Here is a 15,872-nt window from a genome sequence, read left to right as displayed (position 1 = left end):
CCCCATGTGTGTGCTTTCTTGCCCCCTCTCACCCTTCCTGCCTTTACCTTGGCCCCCTCTTGGCCCTCTCTCCCCTTCTCGCCTCCCTCTCCACCACCCTTTCCCCTCCTCCTTGTCCTCTCTCTGTCTTTTTCAGTCACTACCCCAATTGCCATCAGGCATGGTGATACATTGCTGCTTCTTCTTTGCAGACACTTTCACCTCTGACTCTGACACCCCCCACCTTCACCTTTTTGAGTTTCATTTTAGCACTTACTTTTATCATCAGTCCCTCCACCACTGATTACAGTTTGTCTGTTCCCCCTTTCCCTTCTGTGTTTCTTCTCCCCCTCCCCAGCACTATCTTGATTATTCATCGACCTTCCATTGTTTGTCACTTGTTACTCTCCTCACCTCTTCCATCCTCTTCCCTCAACCCCCCCCCCATGTGACTCTTGCACTGCAACTATTGCCATCAGGCATAGCAATGTTGATGCTCGTTTTGTATTCCCATATTCCCTCCCTAGACTCTCCCTTATTGCTACAAGCACTTGTACTATCTATTTTGATTTGATTGTTATTTTTCACATTCTGGACTGTTTGAAGGACTTGTAGGAATGTACTGTTAGGCGCTTTGATGCACTTGTGTGTAGGCCGTATACAGATTTACAATCAATCAATCAATCAATCAGTGATTGCTCAATGTCTGCGATTGTCGATGTGGGGTACTCTGTACATGATCTGCTGGTCAATGGCTGATCCTATGTTGGGTTTGATTGTGAGGTGTCAGAGGATTGGTGTGCTTTAACACACAGGGGGATCCCTGAGGGCAATGTTCACATGTGCTGTGTACAGGATACTGAGGCTCACATCATTTCACATGCATGCATTCAATGCATGTCCCTACTAACACAAACACTTAGCCAACACACCCCCACACCAACTACGACGACATCATGCACACATGTGCACCCAGATTGCCTACTCAGGCATGCTGTGTCCCTACAATCCTTGTTCACTTCCAATTCATTGATCGTGTATATGCATTACAGGGTAATATTGGTTGATTGCGATGATTTTTCATGATGCTCAAGGGGTTTCCCCAACACAATGCACATTCTTGGTGCTGTCCGGTAAGCAGTGTGTTGCAGGGGACACACACGCAGCACACAGTGTTTGTAATGCCAATTTGCTATTGTCCAATGTGCATGGCAACAGATATTCTGAGTTTTGTCGCTTTTTCCACTGGTGGCATGCATTTGTGCCACCGTTTTTAGGGTGTGAGGTTTTGGTCAGTCATTTCTTCAGATTCCATGTCAGGTGTGATTGTCTGGTGACTATTTACATTTGTCACGTGGCACTTCATGACTATTGTGTCATGTGTTGTGCATTTGGTTTGATGTTTTGCCGTTGCATACCATGGCATGGTGTGGCAGACAGGGTTCATGGGTGGTGGGTGGGATTTGCACCTTTCATGTGTTCCTTTTGGTCACACGGGATTGGTTGTGTTTAAGTAGCTAGGGATGCACACAATGTGGCACTTCTGAGGACACATTCTCAGGGTGGTAAGGTTGTGACAGTTAACTGTCCCTTTCTCATCATCGATTGTCACCTGGTATGTGCCAGGCCTGTGTGCACTCCGCAGGTGTTGGAGTTTAGGTGAAAAATGTGGCCACAAGCTGGGTGCGGGCTGCCTCTCCACGTGCCCTTCCCCTCCCATGCGCAGTGCCTGTGCGTGTGGTTGGGGATGTGGGGGCACCACCATGTCCACCGGTACGCCCCGCCATGTTGCAGCATTGTGCAGGACACATGCTGCCACAATGATGCTGCACACTACTGGGGTGCATATAGTAGATATCCGCGTGACTTAAGCACTCCGAATGTGCACTATGCCCCTGGTTGCAATATGGGCTGCCTTGTACCTTACCTGGGGTGTTGTGGTGGGGTTCCGTATTGGCGTCATCATCTAGGTGCTCAGAGGTTAGGCACTGTCCCCTGGTAAAGTGATAATGGTTGTCATTAGTTGGGCTTGTGTTTTTGTCTGTGTGTGACATGCATGCATGTGCACAGGCATTTGTGCTCACCTATGAGCCATGTGTTGCCATGCTTCTGAGCCTCCAGGGTCCGGCTCAAGGCGGACATTCTGGATATGAAACTGTCATGGGTGGACCCTGGATAGTTTGCATAGACAGAGGTGATGATTCCCTTGGCATCGCATACAACCTGCACGTTGATGGAATGCCAGTGCTTGCGGTTGCGGTAGATGTTTTCAGTGGCCCTAGGTGGACGTAGGGCCACATGGGTGCAATCTATGCCACTGAGCACTTTGGGGAAGTGTGCCACCCTGTAGAAGTCCTGGACCACGGCCTGCCTTTCTGCAGGAGCTCTGGGCATGTATATGTGCCTGCGGACTGAGGGGAACGCATGATGATTGCCAAAACCTGGTGTAGGCAACGTGACTGCGTGGACTGGGACAAAAAAAGACAGCAAGGAAGAACTGAACTGTAAAATATTTTCTCAACCCCGCCCTTCCGCGCTACAATATTTATGCGACAAAATCATATAATAGCATAGTCCACATTAGTAACATTTTTGGGGCAGTTCTAATGAAAGATTAGATGCACAACACTGGGCCCCTAAAGAATCGTGTGCATTGTGCATTCTAAATTGATAAAACATTGCTAAGAACAAAAACCATATCACCCCTTCATAACGTCATAATGAGATAAAACATCCAACCCATCAATGACATCAGCATGTGCTGAATGACAGAAACATTTGAATTCAGATTTCCTGGCCGAGTTCATTATACATGTGGGTAAGCTGGTAAAAGGTAACTGGACCATTATGCCTGGAGATAGCACAGGCAAGAGCATCCAACACAGACTGACCAATCATATTGTGTGTGACCATCAGCAAGGTCTGGAACATTGTTGCAGCTCCTGGAACACCCAATCCCTACCTCCTGATTTGTTCCCTGAATATCCTTGCCACACTGCACCTGCTTGACCCACTATCTCCCGAACTCCCGTTTCATGACATGTTGGCAAATTAAGTTAAAACAAAAATCTTGCTAGGCACCCTTGCTGGAAACACATTTCTACTATTTTATTTGTTCTGTTATGGCAACTGCCGCCTGGGCCTTTATATGCACCACGCTAGGCATTGTGCAGGCCCATGAGACATATTTTCTTTGCAACAGCTCAATTGGACACTATCTGGCACGTTCCTCACATCATAACCTTGGGTACTTAGCATTTGTCTGCCCAGCAGCAGGAGCACAGTTAATTGAATGCAAGATGCAGCCTTTTTCTAATTTGTGGCAAGCTCTGAAATTTTGCCTGTGGCCTGTAACAAGATGCAGAGACTTGCTCACTATTACATCTAACTCCTATACTTACTGCGGCTCTATCTACCTTACAACGCTAATCCTACCTGGCCAACCTCTGTGCACAAATATACGTGAGTTAAAAGAGCAGACAAATAAAGAGCACATGCTCTGCTGTGAGTGCTCTATAGAAGAAAGTAAAGAGGAAGAAAGTACAGAGAAAATGCTTTGCTGCATGTGTGTATATGACTAAACAAGAACCCTTTACGGGCCTTTGCCTACCCCTATATGCTAAAACAACTATCGTTATCGTTTTGCTTGTGTGATTTTCTGTGCAGCACAAGATCTTGACGTGTGGCAGAATGATGTATACTTTAAATGCGCTGTGACATCACATATCCATGACCCTTGCATCACCATGTCACTCCCGTAGCTTGTAGTTGCACCCATCTGTGGGACATTATGTCAACCTCGTATTACTTCCATTTGACCTATTCTTGTATTGAAAAACAAACAGCACTGCATGAGAATCCTTTAAAGAAAAGCAAACGAGTAGATCTAGAAACTGAAAAAAGCGAATATCCTTCTATTTCGATGAACATCTCTGAAAGCATAAAAGTAACCATGATGCACATCTGTCTTTACTCCATCTTTCGCAAAAAGTGAGTCAAAGGGTATACCAAGAGAATACATAGATGACATTTAGTGGTTTCCGCTGCGACCCTGTTGCCATGCCTTGCTACCCTTGGCTTATCATCTGCGACCCATGCACCCCTAGAAAATCAAGTACTATAATTTTGTCAACAGAAAAAAAAAACATGTACTATTTCCGCATTCCCTTTTACTTCAGCTATACAGTTTCTTTTATTTCAATACTTTCCCATGTGCCTTAACTGCAGACAGTAAAACCGCCCTTCAAACGCAGCAAAAGTCACTGGGATACAGCAGGGCAAGTATAAAGCAGAGTAGTTAGCAAGGCCTTCAAGAGATAAGGTTGCTTGGCAGCCATACAGTAGAAGCCTAAACTTGTTTCTTTTTCTCCCAGAACGCTCCTTCTGAGCACAGCGTTCATAACTCTTAAAATGTGTCTTGCATTTCAGTGACTGGTGAGTTTTCCAGCAGCACATGCAGTGGCCAAGGCTGAGCTGCCTTTCCTGGACTGGCCCTGAAGACCAGTGTCAAGAAGTAGTGAACATTTAAACTAGCTGTGTGCATGAAAGTCATGGCTTGTGAGGTAAGTGCTTATATAAGTCTGCTCCTGTCGACCATTTAAACATACATAATACGTTTATTCTCTAGAAGCAAATGACTAGTCCGGTCAAAGAAACACCCAAAAGAAAAACTGACATCACTGCTGATGGATTAACAACAAACAATGTGCATGTTATGTAGATCTCGAGATGCTGTTTATTTTCAATTTAGTTTAATTACTAAGTGTTAAAAGCACGACTTGTATTTTGTACTGAAGAGTTGCTGGTCCATGGGCGATGCATGTACAACTATTTAAGAAAGGGAAGGGGCTAAAAGTACATATGAAACTCTTGGCACAAAACCATACATCTACCTCATGTCTGACTGATGAACTTAATTGTGCATTAGTGTTACAACTTTGAAAAAGTTTAGCATGTTTAATTGCAAAGAATGAATGTGCAAATAATGAACACTAAATGAAAACTAGGGCACATTTGTTTGTACGTATCTCCCGTGAGGGATGAAATTCAGTCAGTGAGATTGAATGCTAAACATGATCTGGCCTGATTGTAAACATGTCTGGTACAACTTTTAGATATTCTAAGAAAAATGTATTTATTATGAACAAGGTTTGCCACCATTGTATTGCACCTGGCTCTGCAGTGGAATTTACAATAACAACACATTTCAATACAAGAAATAACGTTAAAGATAAAACAAGTGACTAAAGTCCATGAAAAAAGGTGTAGATGCAAGTTGATGAACCCAGAGCCTCATGTCTAACTTTGAACTGAATCCCTGGTATGAACACACCTAGAGTAACTGTCTTGCAATCAATTTGCAAAAGTTTACCAGTAAACCGTACTTGCAAGACGGCACCTGTTAATGCCATTTTTGCTGTATAAAAGGGACATTCCAAACATTGTAATGAAATAAAGGATATTGGAGTATGTTTTTTTTCTTTCCAATTTTTATACAGATAAAATGACATAGGGCCTCATTACGAGTATGGTGGTAGCCGTGCCTCTATGGCAGGCACGGCTACCGCCATGCTCGCTACTGGCACCGCCTCCCGCGATTGGGCAATAACCGGCCGATTACGAGATGAAGGGGCCAGTAATTGCCCATTCGCGGGAGGCGGTAATGCTGGGCTCCCGATCACCATTCCACCCCATAGGGCACAATGGGGTGGGGAGCATGGTTGCACTGGCAACGTTGATAATGGTGCCGGTGCAATCACGAGTTTCCCTCTCGGGTGCCGCACAGCCTGCCAGGTAAGACCTGGCGGCCTGTCAGGGACCTGCGAGGGAAACTTGGAATAAGGTAGTACGGTATGGACGGTGCATACCACCAGGGTCATATTGAGGCCCAATGTGTTCTATGAAGCAATGATGGAGCACAGTATGCAAGTGTGACAATCTCCTTGTTGTTCATTTAGTAAAGTAGAAAACCATTCCTTATTGCAATACTTGTATTTCTTTGTTCTTCTTGTTCCCCCCTGATGAGATTTCTAGACAATTCCGATTTATGAAAGTCTAGTCAAAACAGGTTCTTCCCTGTTTGTCCAAAACCACCAAGGACCATATTGATACCCTTGCTCCTGCCCTGGCAGATCTCTGCAACCACTCCTTTGCCACTGGAGCCTTCCCTGCCCCTCTGAAGCACTCTCTTGTGCACCCTCTTCTCAAGGAACCCATGCTGACCCCTCCTCCCCAGCTAACTATCGCCCGATCTCCATCACTCCTTTCCTGGGCAAACTGCTTGAAAAGCTGGCCATCTCCTAGCTTAATCTCCACACTGATTCTGTTGATTGTCTCCATGATCATCAGTCTGGCTTTAGAGCAGCCAGAAGCACAACAACTGCTCTCCTGAACATCCGTGAAGACGTCCTCTCCAACCTTGATTCTAATCTCCCCTCTGTCCTCAGAGTACCTGATCTCTCTACTGCCTTTGACACAGTCAACCATGCCATCCTGCTCAACCTCCTTCATGTTAACCTGGGTATCACTGATCAAGCCCTTGCCTGGCTGAGCTCTTTCCTCTCCAACCGACCCTCCCAGGTTTAACTTGGGTCCTTCATTTCCTCTATCTGACTCTCCACTTTGGTGTTCCCCAGGGGTCTAACATCTCTTTCTGTCTTTTCAACCAATACCTGGCACCTCTCGCCCACCAAATTGCTGCCTTCTGCACCAACTTTCAGTGCTATGCGGATGACACTCAACTTGTTTTCAGGCTCCACTCTGCTACCTCTTCTCCCTCCCTCATCTCTGACTGTCTGAAAGCCAGGAGTGGTGTGCCGCCAACAACCTCTGCCTTAATGCCAGTAAGACAGAGATCCTCCTCATCGGCACTCCTGCACCATTCCTTCCTGTCACTCTCTGTCATGCCTCCCATGGCCCTCTTCCTGCTCCCACCTGTGAGTCTAAGAACCTTGTGGTCATCTTTGAATACAGGCTTTCCTTTTCTCCATACATTTTTGACGTCTATAAGAAGTCAAACTACCAACTGCACATCCTCAGAGTTATTCTTCATTTCCTCTCCTTCCCCCAGAAGCTCACTGTCTCTAGAGCTCTAATTCTCTCTAGGCTGGACTACTGCAACAGCCTCTTCATAAATCTGCCTGCTACTACTCTCCGCCTTCTGCAACTCATCCAGGACAGGACTGCAAGACTTGTCCTTGGCCTCAAGCCCAAGGACCAAATCTCTCCAGCCCTGGAATCTTTTCATTGACTCCTAGTGGCTGCAAGGATTAAGTTTGAGACCCTCTGCACTGTCCACAGGACCTTCTGGGCCCTGGGACCCCAATACCTTCAACTCTCCCTCTGTAAATATCTGCCTATTTGAGCTCTTCGCTCCTCCACCTCAAACTCCCTCAGGGTCAGTTGCTTCTTCAATCAACAAGTTGGTGGTAGATCTCTTTCTTTGGCTAGGACCTCTCCCTGCCTCTCTGAAACTTGAGGAGAAACATCTTCGGTTCTGGAAGCAACTCAAGGCCTTCCTCTTTGCTTCTGTCTTCTCTCTTCATCTCCCCTGCTAATCTTTGTCTTTCTGCAATGGGCACTTGGGCACTCTCTGATTTCAGGCCCAGATCCCTGTCCACCTAGCTGCATACCTGCACTGCCTCCAGGCAACCCCTGCACTCAGGTCTGTATCTGCAACCCTGCAGTCCCCTTATCTGCATTTATTGTTTAATTCTTGCTCTTGCCACATGCTGGCCACATTAACTTTTGTTGTTTTGATCACGTGTTCAGCACTTTCCACGCCTTCTCTTCCCCTTGCACTTTCCATCTTCCCTCGCCCCGGCACTTGCACATTCTCAATGTCACTGGGCCTAGTAAGATCATTGTTTTCTTGTACCCCTCCCTTGCCTTGTTGTGCCCTGCAACACTTGTTTATGGGCACGCTATAAATAAAATATCAAGCAGGGAATTAAAGATAGATCAATATTTTAGAAATTAGGTATCTTTTCAAATTACGCAAAAATCTATGGCAAAACCCCCCTTAGATAACCACCTTTCATGTTTATATTCTATGAGGTGTCATACATATTATTGTAAATGAAAACAACAAATAGGGACATTGGACATTTGACCCTTTCTCAAAGAGACTCTCATGTTGCCCCCACCCCCCGCTCATGCCCTGTGTCTCTCTCCTGTTACCCCTCTCTCATGCCCTGTGTCTCTCTCCTGTTGCCCCCACCCCCTGGTCATGCCCCGTGTCTCTCTCCTGTTGCCCCTCACCCCCGGTCATGCCCGGTGTCTCCCTCCTGTTGCCCCCCACCCCCCGCTCATGCCCCATGGCTTTCTTCTGTAACCCCCCACCCCCCTCTCATGTGTTGCCCTCGTGTTCCCCCCACCCCTCGCTCATGCCCCATGTCTCCCTGCTGTTGCCCCCCACCCCCACTCATGCCCCGTGTCTCCCTGCTGTAGCCCCCACCCCCTGCTCATGCCCCGTGTCTCTCTCCTGTTACCCCCCGCTCATGCCCCGTGTCTCCCTGCTGTTGTCCTCCACCCCCCGCTCATGCCCCGTGTCTCTCTCCTATTACCCCCCACCCCCCTCTCATGCCCTGTGTCTCCCTCGTGTTCCCCCACCCCCCGCTCATGCCCCGTGTCTCCCTGCTGTTGCCCCCAGCTCATGCCCCGTGTCTCTCTCATGTTACCCCCCACCCCCGCTCATGCCCCGTGTCTCTCTCCTGTTGCCCCCCACCCCTTGGTCATGCCCTGTGTCTCCCTCCTGTTGCCCCCCACCCCCGCTCATGCCCCATGTCTCTCTTCTGTTACCCCCCACCCCCCTCTCATGCCCCGTGTCTCCCTCGTTTTCCCTCCGCCCCCCGCTCATGCCCCATGTCTCCCTGCTGTTGCCCCAACCCCACGCTCATGCCCCCTGTCTGTCTCCTGTTACCCCCCACCCCCCGCTCATGCCCCGTGTCTCTCTCCTGTTGCCCCCCACCCCCCGGTCATGTCCCCTGTCTCCCTGCTGTTGCCCTCCTACCCCCCTCTCATGCCCCGTGTCTCTCTCCTGTTACCCCCACCACCCTGTCATGCCCCGTGTCTCCCTGCTGTTGCTCCCCACCCCCTGCTCATGCCTCGTGTCTCCCTGCTGTTGCCCCCACCCCCTGCTCATGCCCCGTGTCTACCCTGTTCCACCCCACCCCCTGCTCATGCCGTGTCTCCCTCCTTTTCTCCCCCACCCTCTGCTCATGCCCCGTGTTTTCCCTGTTCCCCCACCCCACGCTCATGCCCTGTGTCTCCTCTGTTCCCCCCACCCCATGCTCATGCCCCTTGTCTCCCCTGTTCCCCCCCACCCCCGGCTCTTGCCCTGTGCCTCCCTGCTGTTGCCCCCCACCCCCTCTCATGCCCTGTGTCTCTCTCCTGTTACCCCCCACCCCCCTCTCATGCCGCGTGTCTCTCTCCTGTTCCCCCCACCCCCCGGTCATGCCCCGTGTCTCCCTGCTGTTGCCCCCCACCCCCTGCTCATGCCCTGTGTCTCTTCCTGTTACCCCCCACCCCCTGATCATGCCCCGTGTCTCCCTGCTGTTGCCCCCCACCCCCCGCTCATGCCCCGTGTCTCTCTCCTGTTGCCCCCCACCCCCTGGTCATGCCCTGTGTCTCCCTGCTGTTACCCCCACCCCCCACTCATGCCCCGTGTCTCTCTCCTGTCACCCCCCACCCACCGGTCATGCCCCGTGTCTCCCTGCTGTTACCTCCCACCCCCTGCTCATGCCCCGTGTCTCTCTCCTGTTCCCCCACCCCCTGCTCATGCCCTGTGTGTCTCTCCTGTTGCCCCCACTCCCCACCCCCCGCTCATGCCCCGTGTCTCCCTGCTGTTGCCCCCCACCCCCCGCTCATGCCCCATGTATCCCTGCTGTTGCCCCCACTCATGCCCCGTGTCTGTCTCCTGTTATCCCCACCCCCTCTCATGCCCTGTGTCTCTCTCCTGTTACCCCCCACCCCCCTCTAATGCCCTGTGTCTCTCTCCTGTTACCCCCCACCCCCCTCTCATGCCCCGTGTCTCCCTGCTGTTGCCCCCCACTCCCGCTCATGCCCTGTGTCTCTCCCCTGTTACCCCCCACCCCCCGGTCATGCCCCATGTCTCCATGCTGTTGCCCGCCATCCCCAACTCATGCACCGTGTCTCTATCCTATTACCCCCACCCCCCGGTCATGCCCTGTGTCTCCCTGCTGTTACCCCCCACCCCCCGGTCATGCCCCGTGTCTCTCTCCTGTTCCCCCCACCCCCCGCTCATGCCCTGTGTCTCTCTCTTGTTGCCCCCTACCCCCCGCTCATGCCCCGTGTCTCCCTGCTGTTGCCCCCAACTCATGCCCCGTGTCTCCCTGCTGTTGCCCCCCACCCCCCTCTCATGCCCCGTGTCTCTCTCCTGTTGCCCCCCACCCTCCAGTTATTCCCCGTGTCTCCCTGCTGTTGCCCCCCGCTCATGCCCCATGTCTCTCTCCTGTTACCCCCACCCCCGGTCATGCCCTGTGTCTCCCTGGTGTTGCCCCCCACCCCCCGCTCATGCTCCGTGTCTCTCTCCTGTTACCCCCCACCCCCTCTCATGTCCTGTGTCTCTCTCCTGTTGCCTCCCACCCCCCGGTCATGCCCCGTGTCTCCCTGCTGTTACCCCCCATCCCCCGCTCACGCCCCGTGTCTCCCTGCTGTTGCCCCCACCCCCTGCTCATGCTCCGCGTCTCTCTCTCCTGTTACCCCCCACCCCCCTCTCTTGCCCCGTGTCTCTCTCCTGTTACCCCTCAACCCCTCTCATGCCCCGTGTCTCTCTCCTGTTGCCCCCCACCCCCTGATCATGCCCCGTGTCGCCCTGCTGTTTCCCCCCCACCCCCCGCTCATGCCCGTGTCTCTCTCCTGTTACCCCCACCCCCCTCTCATGCCCCGTGTCTCTCTCCTGTTACCCCCCACCCCCCGCTCATGCCCCGTGTCTCCCTGCTGTTGTCTCCCACCCCCCGCTCATGCCCCGTGTCTCCCTGCTGTTGCCCCCCCACCCCCCGCTCATGCCCCGTGTCTCTCTCCTGTTCCCCCCACCCCCCGCTCATGCCCTGTTGTGTTCTCTTTATACACCCCGCCTTCCTTCCCTTTCCTTGGTGGCCATCTTGGTAAAAGATTTTCCTTCCTGCACCGGGACGCCACAGGCATCCCGGTTTGGGAAGAAAAATCTTTTTTTTACCACCTGGGGTTCCCACTTTGAGGACCTAAGATGCTAGTGGTCTTCATCTATTGAAAAGGATGTTATGGTGACGTTGCACTAATAAACACCTATGGAATGCAGTAAAAAAAAATGTGTTACAGGGACGTTATGGTCAAGTTGCGCTACTAAAAACCTATGAAATTCAATGAAAAATCTTTGTTAAAGGGACGTTATGGTTCCAAGTAAAACCGAAAAACCCTTAAAATTCGCCAGTTATGGTAAGCTAAGCAACCATAACTCGCACCACCACCGTGCACTGCTAAGACTAACACCCACGACATGTGTCATTGATGACATCACTGATGACATCACATGTCTGGCTCACTCTTTTTTCTTTTGCTGACATATCTAGGCCACATGGTTTTCTTCAGTAACAGTCAGAAACTAAAAAATGTATTTTATTTGTAGACGTATCCTTCAAGTAGGTTCTTACAGTAATTCCCTTAGAGTCCAGTCACATCATATGAAACATATACATAGGGGAAGACACAAGCTTGAAAGACAGCAATCCTTTTTGTGCATAAAGATAATCAATAGACTTATCAGCACTTTTTGATAGTTCTGTTGTTTTTTTATGGCTGTACTTTCCCTGTATATGGTCATATTTGTATACATTGTACTCACACTACTTTCCTTAGGGTCCAATCACATCAAGTGATACATATACATAGGGTAAATAGCAGCTTTGAAACAGCAATCATTTATTTGCATGAAAATAATCAGTTAGTTTATGAATTATTTCTGCTACTACTTGCGTTTTTTTGCTAACTTCACTTTCCCTGTATATACCCATATTGGTATGTGTTCTTGTCTCTTTGTGTTTTGTCTATAGTAATGCAATTATGTAATACATGGGTTTTATTAGCTACTTATTACATATTTCACAGTACACAAAAATCTATTAAGAAAACAATTATCATTTCATTATTCAACATATTAACATTACGAATATTATACCTTCATCTTGTACGCTGCACACAATGCTATGTTTCTGCATGAGTAGCTTAGTATACTAGATAGAACCCCATAATAGAATGCTATTTATATCAATGCATCGTTCAATGCACTAATTAGGGTATGATATTTATTGCAATGATCCTTGACACTTTTTTCGTAACATTATAATAAGAATCCCTTGTACACATATTTCATGAAAAGTACATACACATGTGATGTCATCAGTGATGTCATCAATGACATTTGTGTTGTCATCTTTGATGTTGTGGGTGTTAGTCTTAGCAGTGCACGGTGGTGGCGTGAGTTATGGTTGCTTAGCTTACCATGACATGCGAATTTCAAGGGTTTTTCGGTTTTACTTGGAACCATAACGTCCCTTTAACAAAGTTTTTTCATTGAATTTCATAGGTTTTTATTAGTGCAACTTAACCATAACGTCCCTTTAACAAAGTTTTTTCCATTGAATATATAAATATATATATATATATATATATATACATATATATATATACATATATATATATATATATATATATATATATATATATATATATATATATATATATATTTTTTTTTTTTTTTTACAGACCATACAAACATTGACAACAATACACAACAAGATACTTTAGAATAAACTCTCCAGTACATGGAAGAAAAAATGAACAAGCTCATGACAAATTTCCACCTTGTGAAAGATTTTTTGGACGACCATATAAAAGAAAAAATTAGATACGATTGTGCAATATGTACCTGTCCCCCCACTCCATATCCCAGTCAATTATCCTCAAACCCTCTCCACATAGAAAAACGTTTTGATGAGACTTCCATCCCTTCATCTTCTCCTGTCCATCCTCTTGAAAACCCCAATTCCCCTGTGTTTGTGTCAGTTTCTGCTTCCCCTTCTCTACCATAAATTGTACATATATATAATATAATGAAAAATAAATCTTATCTGTGTGTTAATTTAGTCCTTTGTGCTTTTATTTTAAAAAGTCAGTTTTGGTGTCCGCGAACAACACAAGTGTCCTGAAATGTTTGTAAGTAAACGAAATGGGGGTGTCCTGAGGACACTATACCTGTCCGTACTGTTCGTAGGCAGGTTGAAACTGTTCTAAGAACACATCAAGTGTCCTGGGATGTTTGTAAATAAACAAAATGGGGATGTCCTGAGGACACTATGTCTGTCCGTATTGTTCGTAGACAAGTTTAAACTGTTCTAAGAACAACCGCCTGTCCGTAACTATTCATTTCACTTGTGTCACATTTTTAATTAGTTTCAGCACCCGAACACTGTCCGTAGACTATCTACGCACATGCGCACCACACCCATAAGTCCTACGAACACCGCGCCTGTCCGTAGCTGTCCGGCACACTTGTGTCGCACTTTTAATTACTTTGAGGACCCGAACACTGTCCGTAGAACACCAACGCGCATGCGCAAAACAGTTCCCATGCATTTGGTGTCCTGAGGACACCCATTCCCTTTGCGATGCCATCATGTGACCGCGCCCAGGCTAAGCGTGTGTTCTAAATGCGGACAATGTCGTGTCCCCAAACAATTTAAATGTACCTTTTCAGGCAATCCACAATATTTTATAATAATAAATCACCATAGCACATATCCCAGACAATGATCCTGACTTTCAACATACTTGTTTGGACTTTTTGAGCCTTTTTTTAGTGTTCGATCTGTCTGCAGACAGTGAGGGTGTCCGCGAAGCGCGCACCAGCACCCCTATAAAAGGCCACACCCCAGAGCTCATTCTCATGGTGTTTCTGGCTACCTGACAGAACACTGTTCTTTGGCTGCCAATCTACATGTTTTTTCAGAAACCTGATGTCAACCATGGATCCTCTGCTTCCACCTGGTGCTACATCTGCCTCAGCACCACCCCACCCCCTCCACCACCACCACCTCCTCAAGGACCTGAAGAGGGGAACAGGAGTGAGGATGTAGAGGAGGATGAAGAGGATGAGGTAGTGGAAGTCCCTACTACCAGCACTCGCCGTGACTCTTGGGTGTGGCAGTTATTTCCATTCATGGTAACGTAGCCAAGGCGCGTGCAGACAAAGTCAACTGCAAAGAGTGCAAAATGGTACTCAATCGCGGGAGGCTTGGTTCGTACAGCTTTGGTACGACAACTATGAAGCGACACCTAAGGTCATTCCACGGTGGGGCCATTCACAAGTATGTACCTTGCGAGGAGCGTAGTAGGTTGACTTCCTCTACTACATCCTCTGTTTCCGATCCTGTCACCACAAGGAACCTTTCGAGGGTCACAGTTGTGTATATGTCCTGTGACACAGTACTCTGCAGGGGGGGAGAGACTTTGTAGTGCTTTCGAGACTACAATCTCAGAGCACGAGAAGACCTGCCGACTACCAAAGTAAGGCCCACCCTACATCTTCCTCTCTCCACCCACCCTTTCTTATCCCTGTGGTTGGTGTCTCCCCCTTATCCTCCTTTCCCCTCCTCTCCTAGTGTGTTTCAGAGCTGCCTTTCATAGTTTAAAAATAGAAGTGGCAAATAAATGGATCAGGGCCCTGTGTATTTTTTAGAAGTCCGCGGACAGTTCACGGACATCTAAAATTTTGGGGTGCTGCCCTATCATAACCGTTGCACTTTTCTCTGGGAGGAAGTGGTGGCTCTGAAAAGAGCCTTTTGTTGGTGTTTGTTTGTGTTTGAAAAACTTGAAATGGTCAAAACATACTGCAAAATGGATCGCTGTAATTCCAAAAAAGGTTGCAATGCATTTTGTACATTTCTCAGAAATATCTGATTGCCAGCATAAGGAAGATGGACTCCATCTCTGCGAAAAATCTATGTGCTACAAAATATAATATTTTCATTGTGAAAAGAGGGCATGCCAACATCTATTATAAAAGCACAAACAGCCTTATTGACATTGCGCCTCGCTTTCTCCATTTGTGGACCAAATGAAGAAGAACGCAGCCACATTTGTCTCTGTGCAATCCCAGAAACAATTACTTGAGAATTTGGAAACATGTCCATGACCTTCCCAAGTCCTTCTTTCATTGAAAATTGCAAAGAAATCCCAGACACACGCCTAAACTATTCCCTCCACAATGACTAATAATAATGTCTGGATGATGCTCTGTCTCCAAAGTAGCACAGAGAGGTACCAAGTCCAGCCACTTCATTCCACGCACTCCCATTGCACTTCCACATGTGGGAATCCAAGATCTACAGCTACTCCACAGCTTTCTGCATGCACCTTTAACCAATGTATCCACAAATTTCCCAAAATCCAGACAATCTGTTTTCTGAAACACACAGCCATAGCTATCTGTTCGTCTCTCAGGAAAAATACTCTCTGACAAACTCTCTCCTGACACAACACACCCACTAAACTTTACTGACCAATCCCTTGCTCTGCTCATTCTCATTTGCATACCTCCCCACCCCAGAATCCCTGTATGTAACACGCGATATCCGCGGACTACCACCATGCTCGCGGACATATCGTAACATGGACAGCCCTTCTACCATTTCCACTTCACTCTCTGTGCCATTCCCTGATTGGATACAGCTAAACAGTCACACAACCATCCACCAATCAGATCCAAGACCTCTACATCTAACTCCATCATCGTAGATCAGCACTTCAAAAGTACTGTTAATCACTCTGAGTACAAGTGTCATATCATTGGCAAGCACCTACTACAAGAACTACTGTACAAGTCTCCAAGATCTCTA

This window comes from Ambystoma mexicanum, chromosome 1p (genome assembly GCF_040938575.1).
Source record: "Ambystoma mexicanum isolate Mex_15411 chromosome 1p, UKY_AmexF1_1, whole genome shotgun sequence".
Lineage (NCBI taxonomy): Eukaryota > Metazoa > Chordata > Amphibia > Caudata > Ambystomatidae > Ambystoma > Ambystoma mexicanum.
Note: the sequence above shows the minus strand (reverse complement) of the source record.